Source organism: Biomphalaria glabrata, chromosome 15 (genome assembly GCF_947242115.1).
Source record: "Biomphalaria glabrata chromosome 15, xgBioGlab47.1, whole genome shotgun sequence".
NCBI lineage: Eukaryota > Metazoa > Mollusca > Gastropoda > Planorbidae > Biomphalaria > Biomphalaria glabrata.
In genome coordinates this window covers 32,190,688-32,213,502 of record NC_074725.1, presented here as the reverse complement: position 1 = coordinate 32,213,502, position 22,815 = coordinate 32,190,688, and the positions used below count along the sequence as shown (strand labels likewise).

The 22,815-nt window shown below is 38.5% G+C and overlaps 1 protein-coding gene across 1 annotated transcript in view; it reads right to left on the bottom strand.

Annotated features, from left to right (window-relative positions):
- LOC106053892 (monocarboxylate transporter 12-like) overlaps positions 1-19,430 on the bottom strand; it is a 53,200-nt gene extending 33,770 nt beyond the window's left edge. Inside the window, exon 1 of the mRNA XM_056011828.1 lies at positions 19,267-19,430. The gene's annotated coding sequence lies outside the window, so the exon portion shown is untranslated. The remainder of the gene's footprint in view (positions 1-19,266) is intronic.
- Positions 19,431-22,815: the final 3,385 nt, after the last annotated feature.

The window sequence follows — 22,815 nt, the reverse complement described above, 5'->3', positions numbered from 1 at the left end:
ACACACAAAGACAAAGACATGAAGAGAGAGACACACAAAGACAAGGACATGGAGAGTGAGACACAAAAACAAAGACATGGAGAGTGAGACACACAAAGACAAAGACATGGAGAGAGAGACACACAAAAACAAAGACATGGAGAGAGAGACACACAAAAACAAAGACATGGAGAGAGAGACACACAAAAACAAAGACATGGAGAGTGAGACACACAAAGACAAAGACATGGAGAGAGAGACACACAAAAACAAAGACATGGAGAGTGAGACACACAAAGACAAAGACATGGAGAGAGAGACACACAAAAACAAAGACATGGAGAGTGAGACACACAAAGACAAAGACATGGAGAGAGAGACACACAAAAACAAAGACATGGAGAGAGAGACACACAAAGACAAAGACATGGAGAGTGAGACACACAAAAACAAAGACATGGAGAGTGAGACACACAAAAACAAAGACATGGAGAGAGAGACACACAAAAACAAAGACAGGGAGAGTGAGACACACAAAAACAAAGACATGGAGAGAGAGACACACAAAAACAAAGACATGGAGAGAGACACACAAAGACAAAGACATGAAGAGAGAGACACACAAAGACAAGGACATGGAGAGTGAGACACAAAAACAAAGACATGGAGAGAGAGACACAAAAACAAAGACATGGAGAGTGACACACAAAGACAAAGACATGGAGAGAGAGACACAAAAAAAAAACATGGAGAGTGACACACACAAAGACAAAAACATGGAGAGTGACACACACAAAGACAAAAACATGGAGAGTGACACACAAAGACAAAAACATGGAGAGTGAGACACACAAAGACAAGGACATGGAGAGAGACACACAAAGACAAAGACATGGAGAGAGAGACACACAAAAAGACATGGAGAGAGACACACAAAAACAAAGATATGGAGAGAGACACACAAAGACATGGACATGGAGAGAGAGACACACAAAGACATGAAGAGAGAGACACACAAAGACAAGGACATGGAGAGAGACACACAAAAACAAAAACATGGAGAGAGAGACACACAAAGACAAAGACATGGAGAGAGAGACACACAAAAACAAAGACATGGAGAGTGAGACACACAAAGACAAAGACATGGAGAGAGAGACACACAAAAACAAAGACATGGAGAGTGAGACACACAAAGACAAAGACATGGAGAGAGAGACACACAAAAACAAAGACATGGAGAGTGAGACACACAAAGACAAAGACATGGAGAGAGAGACACACAAAAACAAAGACATGGAGAGAGAGACACACAAAGACAAAGACATGGAGAGTGAGACACACAAAAACAAAGACATGGAGAGTGAGACACACAAAAACAAAGACATGGAGAGAGAGACACACAAAAACAAAGACATGGAGAGTGAGACACACAAAAACAAAGACATGGAGAGAGAGACACACAAAAACAAAGACATGGAGAGAGACACACAAAGACAAAGACATGAAGAGAGAGACACACAAAGACAAGGACATGGAGAGTGAGACACAAAAACAAAGACATGGAGAGAGAGACACAAAAACAAAGACATGGAGAGAGACACACAAAGACAAAAACATGGAGAGTGAGACACACAAAGACAAAGACATGAAGAGAGAGACACACAAAGACAAGGACATGGAGAGAGACACACACAAAGACAAATACATGGAGAGAGAAACACACACAAAGACAAAAACATGGAGAGAGAGACACACACAAAGACAAATACATGGAGAGAGAAACACACAAAGAGCCAGAGAGATTTCTAAACATAGCCCGATTAATAAGGCCCAAATGATTTATAAGAGATAAAATTCTTCTTTGTCTTTCTGTCTCTTTGTCTTTCTGTCCATTTCTCTTTGTCTTTGTCTCACTCTCTGTCATTATACTTCTTTCTCTCTCTCTCTCTCTGCCTTTCGTTATTCTTTTTTTATCTTTCCTTCTCTCTCTCTCTCTCTCTCTCTCTCTCTCTCTCTATTTTATTGTTTTGTCTACGCAACCTGGCACTTAAAAAACTAAAAAATGAAAACAACAGTATTTGCCCAAGTCAATCACCTTTCAGGTTTTTAGCTGTTTATTAGATCTAATTATAGCCAGACAGACTAATTAACTGTCGGTTATTGTACGTTCCAGTTTAGGGCCACATTTATCTAGTTAATTGCTGTTGCAATAATTAATAATGAACTTGACAACTTTACAAACAGGGAAATACGATTCTCAAACAGTGCTGCCTCGAATCTAGATGTAATCTATGTTGATGTAATCTATGTTACATCTACGTAAAAATGTAATCAAAGTGTAATAAGAAATAAAGGAACACTGAAGAGTGACCTAAAACAAGGCTTTATTCAACTAGAACGACACATGAACTGACGAAAGAGACTTGGACAGTAGCACACTAGATCAATGTTGTGAACACATTCTCACGACGTTACACAAACATAAACAAATAGTAACTATTTCACCACACAAAGCTTACATAATCTTTCAATAAACTTCTAGGGAAATACGATGGTTTTACAAAGTTTAGAATTTGACAAAATAAAATTCTGCGTAAGAAGTTGTATTAGTAAGCATATTATCATTTTTTTAAATGCTTAGAAACATCTATATTTAGTGAATTAGTAAATTCTTGACATCTAAAAAAAATGAAGTTCTTTGAGTTTTTTTTAGATTTTTTTTTTTTTAGGTTGAGCATACGTCACTTCACTCAACAATACTGAACTCAAATCTAGATCTAACCAATAGTATCACTTCATTTTTACAGTGGCTGTTAGTGATGGTCTAGTCCAGTAATGCCCAGCATAAACCGACCTACGGGCCATTTTAATTTCCGACACTGGTGTCGCGGGCCAGATAAAGGACATGTACAAAAGCGAAATGAAATTGACATGAAACTATTTGATTAGAAACCCCCTGGATCTAGCACTTACATTCATTAATGGGATATTAGTATCTTTTTTTTTTTTCATGCGTCAGAAAATGGCTTCATTTCTGTCACATACTAGTTTTAGAACCACTGTGACACAAAGTGAGTTGATAGTCATTTGATAGTCATTTGATAGTCATTTGACTATGTCATTTGACTATGTCATTTGATAGTCATTTGATAGTCATTTGACTATGTCATTTGATAGTCATTTGATAGTCATTTGATAGTCATTTGACTATGTCATTTAACTATGTCATTTGATAGTCATTTGATAGTCATTTGATAGTCATTTGATAGTCATTTGATAGTCATTTGATAGTCATTTGATATTCATTTGACTATGTCACATACTAGTTTTAGAACCACTGTGACAATTTCTCTACTAAAAATATGAGCAACAGTGTAGCTAGCTTTACCAACGATTCATTTTCTTGTCTCTTTTTAGTAAATATTCACATTATTCTTCCAATCTCTAAAAGTCTAAACCTAGTTTAACAATTTTTTTTATTCGAATGACATCAGAGTCCCATTTCAGAAACGCACAAGTGTTAAAAGGTTAATAGTGAGGGCCCTAAAGTAGGTATAGATGCATTTTTCAACCTTTTTTACGGAAAAAAAGGGTTGGGGGAGGGGGGGATTTTCTACACTTTGTTCTGACGTTTCAACGGGACGGATAGAACCACGTCGCGGGCCGGATGTAGCCCGCGGGCCGTATTTTGGGCATCGCTGGTCTAGTCCATAGCTAAGATCGTCACTTGTACAGTTATGTAAGTCTAAAACCATAAAAATAACCTACTCGAGAAAAAAAAGTAACATTTTCATCCACACCCCTCCCTGTTCCAAGAAAAAGTAAATAGATCGTGTGTCCGACTGATTCTAACAAACTGGTCAGTGTAAGCAGGGCCGGTCCTAGCAATTGCGGGGCCCTATGCGAAACTGATTGCGCGGGGCCTAGTCTGGGTGGGAATAAGGATAATAAGTGAAAATTAAGATTTTGTATTAGAAAATACATTCAGCTTTGCATTTTATTCATTCTTTACTAAGGTCAAAATAGCGATAAAGTTATCTTTACTTTAAGAGCCTTGCAACCTATGGTATATTTATATGTCAGTTACTATAAAAGTAACTAAGGTATTGGAACTTTCGGTTAAGGGGAAAATTCGTCCGATTATTACATTTTATTACATGAAAGCTGACAATGGTCTTTTTAGGATTAGCGTTTTCCGTAATGAAATGACACACAAATGTTAATTTTGTCAATTTTTCATGAGATTTTTATGAGTTTTTCAGGACATTTCCAGAAATTTTTCGTATATATTTTGCAATTAATAATTACACATAGGTTTAGCGCGGGGCCTATGAAAGCGCGGAGCCCACTGCGACCGCATAGGTTGCAGTGGCCTAAGACCGACCCTGAGTGTAAGGCTAGCCTAGAACTTTTAGTAGTCATGACAAGACGACCACGCGATAGTACTGGCATTACGTTGAGCGGTGAGGCTAAAAAAAAAAATACACACAGACACGGATAGTCAGGCGTGTAGATCTACTCTTTAAAAGTCCAACTGATGTTAACAACCTAGTCAAATATATCTGAGCTACACAAATAGGCCATCCACATAGAAACCCACTCAAAATCTGACCGTTTTGGATGTGCAGAAAAATTTCCTCAGAAAAAACATCCATTAGAAGTTATTATTGAAAATAAAATAAAAAAGGATAATAAATTCATTATCTACAATTTAAAACACATATTATATTACAATTGCACAACCATCGGCGTTTCCCTTTAACTCTTTCTCTCCTAACTGACGAGACTAGCGCTGATTCCACCAGAATGTGGTAAATAATTACGGAGAGAAAGAGTTAATAAACATTTCTCTTATGGGTTCACTAAGGCTGACAATGCCATGTTTGTTTTTTTTTTAATTTACTCGAATTTATAGCCAAATTTAAATTTATTTATTTATTTACATTGCAAAAATTAGAACGATCAAACTAGAGTTTCCCCCCATGTGGCCAACGAGGTAGAAATTCTTTTCTCTGCGATATAAATCGACTGTTAAAATTATGGGAAAATCGTTAGAGCCGTTTTCGAGATCCGTGTCCAGGTTCCACCCTCCACAAACCCTACAGCTTCCAGGTTCCATGAAGTTCTTTACATGTATTGTAAGTATCAGAATGAAGACTGTAAAGCTGGAGCGTGAAGTTAGCTGGTAAGGGCAAATAACTCGTTGAGAAGGTAGAAAAATGTGCTAAGCAAGGTGCTATAAACCAGAGGCGTAGTGAGCGAAACGTTTGCCCGGGGCATCGTGCCCATTTGCACCCCCCCCCCTCACTACGACTCTGCTATTTACTTAAAATAAACTTCTGTCTACTTGTATTGTGGTGGATATATGAACTTCCCCCCCCCCTACAACTAGATATTTTACACACACACACACGCGCGCGCGCGCGCACACACACACAAACACACACACAAATGCACTATTAAACCGAACTGATGGTCGAGAGGACAAGTGCGCTTGAACTTGGCTTGGCTTGGCTACCTAGAAGGGGGCTCGAGGTTCAGACACCCGACTCGGGCAGAGTTGTGTTTACTGATCGCTTAAAGGCAGCACGGAAACCAACTCCTAGATACCTCCTCCCCCCCCCCCCACCGGTCCAAATCTCGTGCAGCTCAGTTTCTAGGACCGACGTCATCACGAGGGTGTGATATAGCCAGCACAACGAGCAACCAAACCTTTTTTTTTCTTACCTCAAATAAAACCAGGTACCCATTAGAGTCGTATAGGCTAGGGGACTGTCACGAGTCGAGTCTGTGACCTATTTCGACCAGTTTCTAGAAGTTCGAGGTCAAACCAGTGCAAGTGCCCAGCGTAAAAAAGTTAATTTTAGGTATCCAATCAAAGAAAGAGGTTAAGGAAAAAAATAGCACACGTCAGTCCTTGAATCTGGAATGTACGATTAAGAAAGGTATAAATTAAGGGAAAGTCAGTTAGATGGGGTCCTCGCTTAGTCCTCGATTAGTAATGGTTATAAGTTTTGTGATATTAGCGGGTCCATTAGTTAAAGTTTTATTAGTTGAAGTTGAAGTTATACTAAGTGAAGTTTCATGTATCTTTAAGTTTTATTTATGAAGTATCAAGTCAAGTTGTTATTGTATTGAGAAGTTAATTTGATGTGAAAGTTGAATAAGTATTATTAAAGAAGTTTTAAGAAAATACAGAGAGATGTTTCTTTCTTCATTTCATATGAATTTATCAACTTATTAACACAATCCTCGGCCTGTTTATCACAGGGACATCCTAAAGGGGTCTCAAATTTTACTGTACATGTCTTTACAGGGACTCAAACTCAATGTGTTCTTCTGTTACAAAGTAAATGGCTCGGCCACCTCACACCGTTCCCTTCTACCAGTGTTGGTCGGTTAAGAAAGAGGTCAACTTGAAACACAATGGTGACCGTTTAAAAAGAGGTCTAATTCAGCGACTCACCACAGGCAACTGAAAACAGTACTTATTGAAGCCACCATACTGTCATGCTAACAGTTTTTCAAGGACACAGACGCCATTGTTTAGCAGACGTCATTGGTTAGAACATCCAGATAATGTCATCCTCTAATCTCCTGGTATTTCTGCTGTCAGATAATCTCGGATAAAATCGGTGGACTAATCTGTGTCATGGTCAGACAGGGGATTTCGTTGTGTGCGTGTGTGCTTGTTTTTTTTCTAAAAACTCCCTTTTCGGTATTTTATTACCACTGAGAAGTGTTCTATTATTCAAGTCCATTCTCTATTGATCTATCTTATACTGATAAGTTATCTTATATTAGTCTCAGTCTTAGTCTTTTCACATTCAATGATGTTTCTCTATTCTGATTCGTCTTTCAATACTAATGGCTGCCTGGTCGTGCGGTTTGCGCGCTGGACTGTCGTTCGGATTTATCGACGGTCGAGGGTTCAAACCCTGCCCGCTTCCATCCCCCGTCGTCCTGCGGGAGGTTTGGACTAGGAAGTAAACTATCTTCAACTCTGAAGGAACATCCGAAACATGTAAAACATTTTACAAACATTTTAATGGGAGTTATTTTTAATTGATTTTAAAGTATTTAAAGCGAGAAGCGTGGTCGAGAGGCTAAGTACGCTTGGCGACCTATGAAGGCGGCTCGAGGCTCGACACCCGACACGGGGGTAGGGTTGTGTTTACTGAGCGCCTAAAGGCAGCACGGAAAAACCTTCTCCTAGATACCCTTCTCCCCCCACTTGTCCACAACTGAGATTGGACCAAAGCGCTGATGCTATAAGCATGAGAGTATATAAAAGCCATAATTTATTTATCTCTTTCAGACCCAGCGACTTATGGAGAAGATGTTTCTGCTTCTATCTCCACTGTTAACGAGTTGTCATTGATTTGAGTGATTCTTTATTTACCTGAGTCATTCTATATAATGCTTTTTATATGCTTGCGAGTCTTGGACGCTGACTGCAGAGCTAGAGAGGAGTATCCTAGCAATGGCACTGATGTGCTAAAGAAGGATCCTAGGAATCACATTTAAAGACCGCATCACAAACGAAGAGATTAGAGACAGGGTTACCGCAGCGACTGGACCCTGTCACGTAACAATTGAAATAGTCACGTATCAATTTGTAAATAAACTCAAGTCTAGGTTATTTAGGTTTTATATCTATGCCTGTAAAGTATTAGGTCATAACCCCAAATTTCCAACGGTCAAGAAAATCTTTATAGATCTTTGTGGACAATGCCAGATATCACTGTGAAATATGATGATCTTGAGGGGATCTTTAATAATCTTTTTGCCTCTTAATGATCTTGATGTTAAAGAGCTTGACTATCAGTTTCTCTTGTTAGTTGATCTTTGTCTGGGGTGCTGAGATCCTAGAACCGTGTAACGGTTTTTAGAAACGTATTTGATTGGTTAGAGATGTTAGAAGGTCAAGTAAAGAATCCTCGGCATCACGGTTATAGGATATCAGCAACCAACTACTGGAATAATTAACTAGTAGGCCACCACGTGAATTTGCCTCTCTAAAAAATAAGCGTTCTGAAAAATACTCAGAATTAGCGAGGTGTTCCGTTAAATACTCTGAACGTGCGTATGACCATTATGGAGCAAAGGCCCCTTTAGTGTAATCGTTCTTTACATGACATCTATAGAGCAACCAGGTCTCAGAGCCGTACACAGTTGAGGCGAGACACGTTTATTACATAGAGTTACACCTTTAGTAAAATCACTAAATTTAGAAAGCCTTCAGGACAGAAAACTCAAAAGTAAAGTAGCAATTGTACATAAAACACTGAACCATAATCTTCAAATACAAAAACAAAATTTAATAAAAATACACAGAGAGATACAAAGATAAAGGCACGTTCCTTATCCCATATGCTAGGACAAATTTGTACAAATACTCCTTCTTCCCTAGTGCTATTAGAGCATGGAATGGGTTGCCTGAGCTAGCCAGGAAAACCAGTGACTTGGCAGAATTTAAGTCATTGGTTAATATGCATGACTAAATGCATGACGCGTAGGACCTAATCATCTTCTTTTTTGAAGTAACGTCTGTATTATATAAGATAAGATGAAATACATGCTTTTGGTAATCGCTTGAAATAATCTGGCGGACTGGTTACTTCCAAAATAAAAGATCTAAAAAGCTGGATTTGTTTCTATTTCTGTTCTGTATTTATCATCGTTGACATCAAGGAAGTGACGTCAAAGACCGAGCACTGACCTTGATAATGGAAGTATCGTAAAGTACAAGTATCGATCACTTTGTTTTAAAAGGTAGCTCGATACTTAACCCGATACTTATCTACATCATCATTTTTTAAAACTATAGATTCCTTAAAGGGCAAATGTAATAAACGATAATCTTCTGAAAAGATTAATATCAAAATAATCCAAAATTAATCCTAATACTTTAAAATGAAATTGTACAAAACATTCTGTACAACTATTCAATTATAAATGTTATATTCACTTTCGGCCTGAATTAGACGTCTAACTACAATGAAATAAAACTAATAACGTTACAAGGGTCCGAGTTTAGGAATAAGATGTTAGGCCCCTTCGGGTACGTTAGGTGTGCGTAAAACATAATTGAGCAATACTGTATTTAAAATTAGAGTAAGTATCCAGAAAAACAACACGTACGAAAGACACTGCACAAAGTGCGCATGTTCCTCATGCAGGGCCGGCCGTAACAATTGTGGCGCCCTATGCAAAACGAATAGCGCGGGGCTTAAGTTTAACATTGATATAAAATTTAGTTCGGACACTAAAACAACAAGCAAAATACAAAAATCATTTTTAAGCAAAATATAAAAAAAAACATTTTTTAAGTAAGATATAAAAATGATTATTGAATTGGCGGAGATTAGTTGTCCCGGCTATTCATTGAAAAAAACAATAACGCCAGAACAGACATGCTTGTATTCATAACCTACTAATATCTAGTCCACCAGATTCCGCATGAGCTGGATTGTCCACTGTCTGGCTTCAATCTTGATTTGATGAAACGTTAACATCATGTACCGTGTTTTCAGGATACATAACTCTTCATTACATCTTGAGAACATCCACTACCATCTCTATTTTCATTGTTTGCATATGGGGAGTCACGCCTAACGTTATGGGGGATAAGTCCATATAAATAGGGTTTGTATATTCCAAATATTGGTAGATGCTTGAATGAATATTGTGTCCCAATTTCATCAATAAATTCTGATTTAATTTGAAGCTATCACTCTCACTATTTATTGACACAGAATGACCCTTGACCCTGCATCTTCCTATCGTCGATCGCGACAAAACACGATAGCCACGGAGTGAATCAAGGAAGTCTACATTAAATATAAATCCAAAATTACCTTTTTGTTATAAAATCGCTTTTCTAATTGTGCATATTCTAAATAGTTAATATCGCTTACACCAATGAACCATTACTATTTACCCATGATTCATTAAATATAAACTACATTGCACCAAACACAATCCATGACAACACAGTACCAGAAACTCGGGCTCCGGGGGAAGGCCAAGAACTACATGGATCCACGGTGTCACACAATAACAAAAGCAAAACAAAACTGCTCCCAACTTGCACAATATCGTCCTCTATATCTCTCCGCGACATATGCTCATTTAGCGTGTTAAAGTAAAGAAAGAAAGAATAATGTTGATACGAAAAAGGCCAAACAGCATGCAGAGTCGGAGAAATAGGTGGGTGCAGAGAGCAATCACAGTTATCCCGTGGTACTATGCAGGGCCGGCCTTAGGGCACAGCAACCTATGCGGCCGCAGTGGGCCCCGCATTCTGTAGGGCCGGCCCTGGTACTATGACCCTATCCCTTCCATCAACGCTATTGACACATTTATTGTTAGATTATTATTGAAAAAAAAAATGTTTCCTTGAGAGAAATCAAACACCTGTCTTAGCCGGTGGGTAAACAGTAGTAAATAACTCGATTAAAAATCTTTCCAATCATTTATCCGTGAATTCAAACCGTACTGGATACAAAATACTATCCACATCTCTAAGAAATTTAAAAACAAAATATCAACAATCTTAAAAAAAATATTGATACTTGATTAAATCTGAATATTAATGCAAAAGAATTTAAACGAATAAGAAATATTCACACGCAAGACTTGGCACACATTTCTTCCCAAATTAATCGAACCATCTTTTTAAAGTTTAGAGTTAGATTTAGATCTAGATATCCTTTTTGCTGAAAATAAAACTTATCACTATACACAGCGTTGAAGCCCTCAACAAGCGGCCTATGACGTCATTGCAGCCGGCACGTAATCTCGATACCAGAATATTAACGACTCACGCCATGGGACACCGAAGGGAGGAAAGTGGATCGAGAGTATGGGATCAGTGCTGGGGGAAAGACAACCGCTTTCAACACAACGATTTTATGTTTCAACTGTCTGGGTTCAACTTAATTTGGACTCTTTGTGAAGAAATTAAAGGATGTTACATTGACCAGGCATGATATAGAGTGGCCTTACGTAGACTATTACCCAATCGATACATAGTTTTTTTTTCGCATGCACTCTGCCGCGACCCCCCCCCCCCTCTCAACCAAACACATACAGCAATAGACAATAACAATCCATATTTTCGATGGTCTTAGGTGACCCCTGGCAAATCGTCAATCGACCCCCAAGGGGGTCGCGACCCACAGGTTGAGAACCCCTGTACTAGACGGATATGACTCGCGGTCCGCAGGCCTTAGTTTGTGTATCATTGATCTAGAACCATGTTCTGTTACATAACTGATATAAAATGCTGTGAAAATGAGTGTACCCGATTTGTTAAAAAGTTTCGTTTTCCCGAGAGGGGAAAAGACGCTGTTAGTTTTGTGTGGTCTATCAGTCCGTCCGTCTGTCCCGATTAGAGCTCGTAAACTAGAAAAGATAGTGATAATCCGACATCATCATAGTTTAGGCCATTCAAAGTTGTGATGCAACATGCATTCGCTACTTTTTACTTTTCTGAAAGCGAAAAATCTAATTTTTAAAATCACTTATGCAAGCAGTTTTTTTTTCATTAAAATACACTTTTACAACTATTCACTATTAATAGTAACAAACATGGTAGCCTATTCAGTAAGGCAAATACACAATTACCATATTTTTAACACATTTATTCAAACGGTTTTAGATTTTTTGTCTTTTTGTCAAACAATTTTTCTTTGCAATCGTGAAGCAAAGTAAATAAAGTCCTGTGATACCAACTACTACTTTTACAAAAAAAAAAAAAAAAAGGTTTACTTTTTTTTAAAGAGATAAAAATCTATTTAATATGATTAAAAGTGGATTATAATAAAACAACAATTAATAAATAGCTTGGCATATCCTACTGGAAAGTACAATGCGTCCAGTGTCGGTGAAACACGTAACTAAAGATTTTTTTACGGACTTTTTTTTTTAAGGCTTTGAATAAGAGATTGACCCTTTACAAAAAGATATCAATTAGTTAATAATTATATGACATCAGTTAGGCCAGCTCCACATCGAACTTCACCTTCACTTTCACCTATCCCTTGGTCTGCTGGACCGTTGGGGCATATACCCTAGATCTGTCAATCTTCTTTCTCCATTTTTCTCAGTCGTTTGTCTTTGATAAAATTTCATTCTGATATTCTTTCTAAAAATATTGAAACCTGCCTTTTTACTTGCCTTGGTGACCACATCGGGGGGCCGATTTTGAGTTTGCTTTTCTACACAAACTGTCTTTATAACCTTGTTATTTTTTAAGTTTTGTTGTTGTGGGAGAGACAGGTCACACACACTACGATCCACCGCGATTTAAAGCAACATTCATGCCAAATTTTATCAAGATTGGTCAAACGGATTTGATTTCTATTCGGGACATACATTCATATATTTATACTCCTTACAATGTGTTTTATATATTAGATAATACGAGAGTAATATAATCAAGGTTCAGAAGATTACGGAACATTACAGAAGTTAACATGGATTGGAATACACATTTGTACCCTACACATTTCCCTGCATCTGGGCTCCTATTCTATCAATATCTTTCTGAATAATGACTTTGTATTTTATGTAGCAGTCATTTTTACAATTCCTCTTATCAGCTTGCAAATTCCTAATAGGTTCTAAAAAAAAAAACAAAAAAAAAACCTGGGTGGGTGGATAGGGATCTCGAAAACGACTCTAACGATTTAATTAGAAATTTGACACTTTATTTATATATTGAAGAAAAACAACAACTTTTGAACTAATTGGCCAAACAGTAAATAGGGAAAAACTCTGGTTTGACCGTTATAATTTTTTTCAGAATATGATAATCTTAAAATTAAAATTGGCTTGAGAAGAGAGGGGATTGTCGGCTATAGAAACAGATGACCTTTGCATTCTTTGCACCAAATTTGGCAAGGTCTGAAATGGGACAATCTTTTTTATTCTTATCTATACATTTGTTTATTAAATTGAATCTAACGCTCATTTATTGAATTGAATCTAAAAATATTATCATCTGAAATCAATGAATTGATCATCTTATGCTAAATTCATTTTTTTTTAAATACAACACACGCACACACATACAAACACAGAAAGACTCGTTATTTTGCCCAGAAAAATAGTTTCAGCACTTGCAATTACCTCCCTTCCATACTCTCATACCCAAGCGCTTCTTATCTTCAGTATTCTGTCAGCAGACGTCAGATGATCATACTCTCGCCCGAGTTCCCGCCACGTCTACATTGATTGGGTGATAGATGAGGGAAGATTAGAACAATGTTTTCCTTTTAGCAGAAGTAAATCAATGCAATGTTATTTGACCCCGAACTAATCAGAAACCTATTACAAAAGGGCTCAAAGATTATCAACGTTTGAGAGCTCCTGTATTATATTCGCGTCGGCTTTAACCGTTCCTAAAACTTATTCAAAAAAAGTTTTTTAACATATCTTATTCTAGCAGACGATTGTACAGACACATACATTTTAATATGTCTATGGTTGGGTGGGTAACTTTTTCGCTACAGTGACCGACTTCAAAGGGTTAAGGACAACAATCCCATTATAAGTGTTGTATCGATTCCAGAAAGAATGTTTTCACAAACTCGATTACTTGAGAAAAGGCACGTAGAAATTGTATTGTAATTTCGCTAATGACTACAGTATTGAAATATGAAGCTGTCTCGTTCAACGCATGGAGTCCGTCGTGTTTTCAATGCATCTTTCGAAGACAGTTTAAAATGTGTTACTTACGAGATGAAACGACATTTCTTAATGTAATCAATTCCTGTTCCGCCCCCCCCCCCATTCTTACTACTGTGTAGAAGGAAAATGTAGGTGACAAGTTAGAGGCCTGGGAATTTCCGAAACAAATAGCTAAGTTGATGAAGCGTGACGCTAATAGGCCTACGTCGTGGGTTCGATAAAAATACTGGCCATTTTTTCAAAAAACAAAACAAACAAAAAAACGGAAGAGCGGTGACTAAGCGGTAAAGCACTTGGCTTCCGAACCGAGGTCCCGGGTTCGAATCCTGGTGAAGACTTGGATTTTCAATTTCCGAGTCCATGCAGTAAAGGCGGTTGGTCGTTGTGCTGACCACATGAGACCCTCGTTAACCGTGGGCCACAGAAACAGATGACCTTTACATCATCTGCCCTATAGATCACTAGGTCTGAAAGAGGTAGGTAGATTATAACCGATCCGATTTATTTGAACATGGATCGATTAATCGATTTAAAAAATAATTTTATATTGCCTGTTTCTTCAACATTGGTAATAATATGGTTTTTTCTTGAGTATATTCATAAATATTGTTCCATACATGAGAAAACCGGATGGGGGATTCGAACCCAACCAAGAAATATATGAAGACACATCAATGGTGACAGAAATTAAAAGGAACAGATTACTTTGGGGGCAGGTCACCTCGAAAGAATGCCAGAGAACAGAGGATCAAAGATTGTTCACCAGCAAAAACCAAAAGGCAGACGCCCCAAAGCCAGGCGCCCCAAAGGCAGACCACGAGCACGGTGGCTTGATGACGTAGAGGCAGGTCTACAACAGCTAAAAGTCCGAGCATGGAGACGTTGAGCCCAGGATAAATCAGAATGGAGAGATGTGCTAGAGCAGACCAGGGCCCTCCATAGAGACATAAAGCCCAGGATAGATCAGAATGGAGAGATGTGCTAAAGCAGACCAGGGCCCTCCATAGAGACATAAAGTCCAGGATAGATCAGAATGGAGAGATGTGCTAAAGCAGACCAGGGCCCTCCATAGAGACATAAAGTCCAGGATAGATCAGAATGGAGAGATGTGCTAAAGCAGACCAGGGCCCTCCATAGAGACATAAAGCCCAGGATAGATCAGAATGGAGAGATGTGCTAAAGCAGACCAGGGCCCTCCATAGAGACATAAAGTCCAGGATAGATCAGAATGGAGAGATGTGCTAAAGCAGACCAGGGCCCTCCATAGAGACATAAAGTCCAGGATAGATCAGAATGGAGAGATGTGTTAAAGCTGGCCAGGGTCCTCCATGAGATGTAGCTCCACTGGGATGGATAGAATTCATAGCTACATGCGTCCTCTTTGTTAGTACCAAACCTTTGGGTTGAGCATTCAATCGCTTGAGAACCACTGTATTGTCATGACTTACATTTCAAGGAGACAGTGATGGTCTTAAGACCGACGAGACACATGTCTCAAATCTAGAGATATGTCGTGGCGATACTTCAAGGTTACGCAACCTGGATGCATTTGTGGTAAGGAACCTGTATATTATCCCCCTTTGCACGGTAATCTCCCTTTTCCTCCTAAGTAGGTAGTGCTGATAATATTTAACACATACGACTTGTCACTGCAATACTAAGGAATGAAGATTAATTATGCACATTGTGACGTCAACTGAAGGATCTATGCCAGTGTTCTTCAACATCTGTATGATTTAGCATACTGTGGATAGAGATATAGTCTTGCCTGTCAATGAAATCAATAACTCAGTCGGTATATTTGTTACCTATCCATTGATTCAAATAATGACTACTAACGTCTAGGTATACGCGGTAGGTCAAAGTGTTATAGGAAAAAAACAAACTTGTTTCTTTAAAGAATATATGTGCGAACAAATTAAAACACACACATACACACACACACACAAACACACACAAACAATATATATATATATATATATATTGTTTTTACAATACCTCTGTTCAATTTTAAGTCACACATTTAGACTGGGAAGGGAAGCACTGTAAAGAATGGGTTTATAATTTAGTTTACGAACTATCCTTGATTCCTTTTCATGTAATGAGAGAGAGACAGATAGAGAGAAAGAGAGAGAGAAAAAAAGAGAAGGAGTTATAGAGAAAAGTGTGAGGGAAGTAAGAAGAGAGAACGAAGGTGAATGAGAAATAGTGAATCATTTGAGAGGGAGTGGAAAAGAGCTAGGAAAAAGAGAGAGTCTGAAAAGGCTGATTGAGATAGAGAGAAAGAGAGAGAGTAAAAAATGAGTGGTTGTGGGAGACCGTTCGAGATAGAAAAAGAGTGTGTGGGGGGGGGAGGGATTGAGAGAGCTGAGAATGTGGGAGAGAATGACAAAGAGAGAGAGAGAGTGAAAAAGATAGTTGAGTAAAAGAGATTGTTAGAGACAGCGTGTGAAAGAGTGTGAGAAATAGAGATAGGGAGTGATAGGAAGAGAGAGGAAAGAGAGAGAGAAAGAGAGAGAGAGAGAAAGAGAAAGAGTGAGATAGAAAGAGAGAAAGAGCGAGAATGAGCGAAAGAAAGAGAAAGAAAGTGAGAGAAAGAGAGAGTGAAACAGAAAGAGAAAGAGAGAGAAAGAGAAAGAGAGAGAAAGAGAATGTAAGTGTGTGTAAAAGGATGTGCTTCCTTGCCGAATAAGACCTTGCCAGAACATATTTCTAAACAGAAATAAGCTCTTTCAAAACAGACTTTAAAATCAATATGTTATATTGTGCCCTTTCCCAAGTAATGTCACTGTCAAAGACAGCAATTCTGGAATTGAACAAGACCACCAACCAAATTCAGTGGTAATGTAACCTTGACCTTGTCACAGACGAAATCCCCAGACGAAGAATTCAACCAGAAGCGGGCCATCGAAATTATTTTTGAACGGGTCTTTCATTAGTCGTGCATGTATCTTACAAATTAGTGACGCTACTTCAAAATCGAACCCATGTGTTAATCTAGTCTCAATATAACACAGATAGACTGACTAAGTGAGTTGATTTAAGCTTTGTACAAACATGCTTGACGCAACATTTCAGAATTTATCTTACAATTATCGTGTGTGATATTAAAAGTTATTATCTTCAAGTGCACGTCCTCAAATTTGATCAACTTTATTTTTAAATACATTTTTATATGCATTTATTATAGACCTAGTTATATACTTGAAAAAAAAAATAATAATAAAATTTAGAATTCGTTGTTATCACGTGACAGGGAGGACCATAGCACTGCTCTGTTCTAGACTAAAAATAAGCAGTGTTCCGTTAAATAAAAATTTTGTGAGACATTTTATTGGTCTTTCACTATATGACTAAAAGGTTAATTCGGGAACAAATGGGCAACTAGCTAGTGGTGATAAAGGAGAATCGATACGAAGATAAACTGCCTTGCATTGAGATATTGGTAATCTCTCGTATCAGTTTGTGAGCATTTAGCTAATAAATAGGGCGGTTGGTTGTGATGGCTACATGACCAACTCGTTAGCCGACGGCAGGGTCTTAGATAATGACTTTGGTGGCCCCAAGTGAACTAGAAAAAAAAACAGCGAATAAATAAAATTAACCAATTTATTAAAAAACCTAGTGGACATCAGGCTCCTTAGCTCTGGTTGGCTACCCATCTAGGAGAAGGAAAACTCTGAATGCAAACCTCCGCTGCCCTGCGGCTATACCCAAACCCGGGAAGGGCTTCGGTACACAACCCTGATAAAAAAATCAGGAGCTGGTGACCGTTAGGCAGACTGTGGTACACTGTGCTACAGCCTGGCAGAGCCTGCGGGCGCTACTGATCCCAAACTGTATAGGACATTCCGTTCCGTTGGTCACACCACCTGCGCGGAAAGAGGGGAACTGCTGTGTGGGAGACATCGCTTCGACCATAAACAATGCCCAGGCTTTCATCTCGCTTGTTCGAGATGAGCCATAATTGTTCAACGACTGAAGGAGGCCAACAGTGTACCTTAACAATAACAAGTTTGGCCATTTCTTCTCTAAAACAATTGTTTTGAGTCCTTGAAAGGCCCCCGCCAAACCGAGGACCAAGTCGGCTGCCAAGGTTGACTATGCCTACGCCCAGGCCTGGCGACGGTGATAGAAACGAGCTTTACAACATCTCCATATATCCCAAGGCCTGAAAGGGTTAAGGTACCTTTACTCTACTTTTTCTTCATGGCTGCATCCACATTGAAAGCTGTCTATATATTGTTAACAAGTTAAATATTTAGCAAAAACACATCTAAGGGTCTGACAAGGCGTGGTAGCACGACCATGTCCAGACTTAGGATTGGCCACACCTACATCACGCACTCTTTTGTGCTGAAGAGAGACGAGCCCCCACTTTGTGAGTACTGTGACTCTCGCCTCACCGTGGAACATATCCTCGTTGATTTCCCCAGATACCAGGATGTCAGGGAGAAATATTTTAGAGCCACTAACTTAAAAACACTATTCGACAATGTCGACCCTGGGAAGGTACTGGGCTTTATCCGGGAAGTGGGGTTGTCTACGAAGATCTGATTTATGAATTTGTGAACATGTACTATTTACATTAGATTTTTACCAAATTATAAAATTTTTACTACCTTTACTATTTTAACTGTGAATAGACCTTGATTTTAATGATTTAACTGTATAGAATTTAGCCCCTGTTATGTAGAGAGAGAGTAGTCCTTAAGGGAATGCAGGCACGACATGGCCTAAATTGTGCCGATGTGCCTAAAATCAAAATCAAATCAAAACACTTTTTAAAAAACCTCGCTTATATTGATTGTTTGAAATGCGACAATTATTTTGAATTAATCATGTAAATAATTTTAATAGATCTAGAGTAATAATAATGTCGATTGAAATTATTAATTGTTTTTATTTAGCGCAACTTTCATGTTCTTCCCTTATCTTATATTTATATATATATAACAGAATCAATTAATAACGACTATTTGATTAATTCATTAGTTAATTTTTAAAATAATTTCTGTGTTGTCATGGAGAATGAAAAATTGTGCAAAGTTTCAACTTGATCCGAAAATTTGAAGAGGGAGAAATAACATGTACAATATTTAGATCAGAGAAACAGACAGACATACAGACAGACTTAATATAAGTTTGGTAATAATAGTTATATTCATTTTTGTTTCAAAATGAAGTTTGTTCAAGTTTTCTTCAAGCATTGCAATAAGAAATTAATACGCCTGTACAGACTTATTAGGACTATTTGTTGGAAGGCTTGGAGATAAAACCTAACAACATCCACATGCAATGCAATATATTTTTAAATGAAGATTATTTCCATATTTCTATATTGATTTTTTTTTTATTAAATCGACACCCGACTCGAGCAGATTTGTGTTTACTGAGCTCCTAAAGGTATCACATAGAACCTTCTTCTAGATACCCCCTCCCCACACAAATGAGATTAGACCAAAGCGCTCTGCGCTTGCAATAAGGACAAAAGTTGCGCTATATAAAAGCTATTTTTTTAAATATACGCGAACTGTTGTACGTTGAAGTTAGAACTTGAGGCAGACATAACATTATAGTACTCACCTATAAGGTGCTCAAAATGTAAAGTCGTGAATCTAAGTTAAGTGTGCCAACTAAAGTATCAGTCACTATCACCAAGTGCCTAATGTAATGACAGCTACTGACTAACTGTTGACATGTCAAGCAGGTAATTTTGTTTTTGTATTTTATTTTTTACACTGACGACCAGTTCCAAGAAATAATGGGTTATCCAGGGAACAGTGACTGATGCAACGGACGACCAAGGTTACCAGATCTAGTTTGATCCGGTTTTTCCCGAAAATAACTTTCTTGTCTCCGAACTGATGGCCCCAGGGCTAGGAACAAGCATCTGTGGGGGGAAAGGGGGGCGTGACTTCCTGATCATGTGTGTTGATACCTGTGTCAATGTTTTTCTAGGCCTATGTCATTTTTACGCTTGGTGGACAGACACAGGGGCGTATCGGTGTTACCCTAAAAGAGAAAGAGAGTAATGATTTCCCTTAGAGTGACTGTGTGACCATGTGACTTACCGTACATTAAGGACAGTTGTCGCGACGGGCCAATAATTATATTGTTCCGACTGGGTCACGTGCCTTGCAAGGGCCTCGCAATCTACATTAGCATATCACTATCATTCATGGCTCTTGTCACAAGTTTTTAAAGATTTAGGACTTAGAGGGTTAACATACATTGTTTTAGGCCTATCGTACAATTGACATAACCTTATTCAACCCACTGGCGCCTATTGCGTTTGAGTTGCTTCCTATGCATGTTGTATAACTAATGTTGGTTTTATGATCTAATTAATAGTAATTGCTGTTATTGTAAACCAATTTTGAACAGGGGCCTTGCAAGCATCCACTAAATTGGGCCCCGCTAATTGTAAGTCCGGCCATGAGATGGGGGGGGGGGATTTCAGATATCATAGTAAGAGAGATAAAGAGGGAATACTGAGCGGTTGGGGGAGAGAGAGAGAGAGAGAGTGTGTGTGTGTGTGAGAGAAAGAGAGAGAGAGACTCAAAGAAAGATATAGAAATAAAGAGGAAAAAAAAAGGGGGGGGGGGAAGAGAAAGAAGAATAGAGAGAGAAAGAGAAAGGGGAATAATTTAGTTCTCTACATAGACATGCCAAAATAAATTAGGTAATTGCCCCTTTCTCATGTTAATATAATTAACAAATACCAAGCAACTAAAAGAAAATATCAATGGATAGTATGTGATTGTGTCGACCCTGGAAACGAAACTCTTCTGGTAATAGGTCATGAGATAGCTGACATTCTTTAATCTAAGTAACAAACTCTAGAAACAATGTAAAGTAAGATTACATCCTTAAACAATGCCCTTTTTAACTTTACCCCCCCCCGGCCGCTTTTCTGCTGACATCGGCTTTGTCTGTTTTAAATGTGGCAAAAAATACAGGTCGCCACCGGGTCTTTGTGGTCATGTGAAAAACTGCACTCATCCTGAACTTTCGGAATCAAAGACAATGCCTTTGTCCACCTTAATTTAGGTCATAGCGGCACAAGACAATCTGCTCGTTTACCATGTCCAAAGAAACAGATGACCATAACATTATCTGCCCTTTAGACCACAAGGTCTGAAAGTGGAACTTTACTTTTCAAAAAAAAAGTAATTAACCACTTTGTTAATATTTGGATTGATTCGCGTATTGTCATCGACAACGAACAATTGTTCAAAAATTTCAACTTGATCCGAGACTGGAAAGTGGGAGAATTAATGTGTACAAAATTTGTACCAGACAGACAGACAGACAGACAGACATAGAAAGTTGATTTAAGCTTTGTTTCTATGGCTGACGGTTAACGAGGATGTCATGCTACCAGCACAACGACAACCACCTGTACTTCTCCAACGTAAAAGTCAGGTATCCATTAGAGATCACTAGACCTCAAAGCAGCTTAAAAACCCACGGATTCGAACTCAAGACGACTAGGTTTTCCGCTCGACCACCGTGCCTCTAAAATGAACTTAAATCTTTTTTATTTTATTTATTCCCCTTTTAAACCTTGTGGTCTATAGGGCAGATGATGTAAAGGTCATCTGTTTCTGTGGCCCACGGTTAACGAGAATGTCATGTGGCCAGCACAACGACCATTTTTCCCCCAACTAATGCTAGGTACCTATTAGAGCTGGGTGGACTCAAAGTCCTCCTAAGATCCCGAAATTAAAAATTCCAATCTTCACCAGGATTCCAACCCGGGACCTCGGTTTGGAAGCCAAGCGCTTTACCGCTCAGCCACTGAGCCAGTGTGTAAACAATACATTCTTGACCCTTTCGTAAACATAACCTCTTTTTTGTTGACGGTGTGTGTGTGTGTGTCGGATGAGCTGATTGAGGCAGATAAGTACGCAATAGTGACAAAAGACATTTAAAGGCGAAAGCAGAAGTGAGTTTAAGTATTTGAGATTTTAACTAAAAAATTAACCAATGTCAAGGACGCTAAATTAAATTTTACGCTGCCCCCGCTGCGGGGAAGAAGAGGAAACCGTGCCTCATATTCTGTTTGACTGCCCCAGACTTGCTGATCTCCGCCTCGACAGGTGTGGGAAACCCAAAATTCTCGACCTGTATGGCGACATTTATGCACTACGCAAGACAGCAGGGTTTCTGTCCAGGGCTTTTGCAAGACAAGATTTTAGCCTCTTAAGCCCTCAGTTAGATGATGATGATGATGATGATGATGATGATGATGACGATGAAATTGAATATTAAAATTTTACAAACAGAAGAACTAAAAAAAAAAAAAAAAATTTTTTTGAAATGCTAAAAATGGAAACTAGCACATAACTTTTTAAAAACATAAATGAACACCTCCTTTATTTTGTACGCCGGATACACCAAAAAACTTGCTATATATAGGTTTTCCGCCATGAATGAAAATCCCCCCCCCCCTCCTTTTTTTACTGTTTAAATTGTTTGACATTTTGTTATTTCCCTTGACTTCATTCAAGATTGAGGCTTTCATGATTTATGTATAACTAAGTTAGATGGTCATATTACAAGGTCTTTCCGTGCCGCAATGACCTTCCTTCAAGGAACAGTACCAGGAAAAAAGAAAAAGAGGCAGAGAAAGCGTTGGGAAGACAACGTAAAAGAATGGATGGGCCTCCCATTGAAAGAGGTTCTACCCAAGGGAAAAGACAGAGAGGAATGGAGAAAGACGGTCGACATATCTTGTGTGGTGCCCCAACGGTCCCACAAACTAAGGAACAGGTGAAGGTGAAGTGACGTTATATGCCTACAAGATTTAATCTGTTATGGTACGATTAGGAATTAGTTATTTGTTTCGTAAATAGTCGAAGTTTTGACTTGCAGACAATGACGTGACTAGTAAAAACAGGACTAGGATTTTAGGAAGAATAGCGAAACTTAAACAGACTAACTTTGACTTTAGAGACAGGCCGCTTATTATGGAAGTAGAGATTTAGCTTGACGACATTCGACGTTCCCTTTGTTATTATTAAACTTATTCGACATTCGCTATCAGCGTCGACTAACTTATAGTGTTGGCCTTTCGACTGTGTTATTGGATTTCGTTATTTGAGTGACACCTCCGTTTGACTTAGCTGT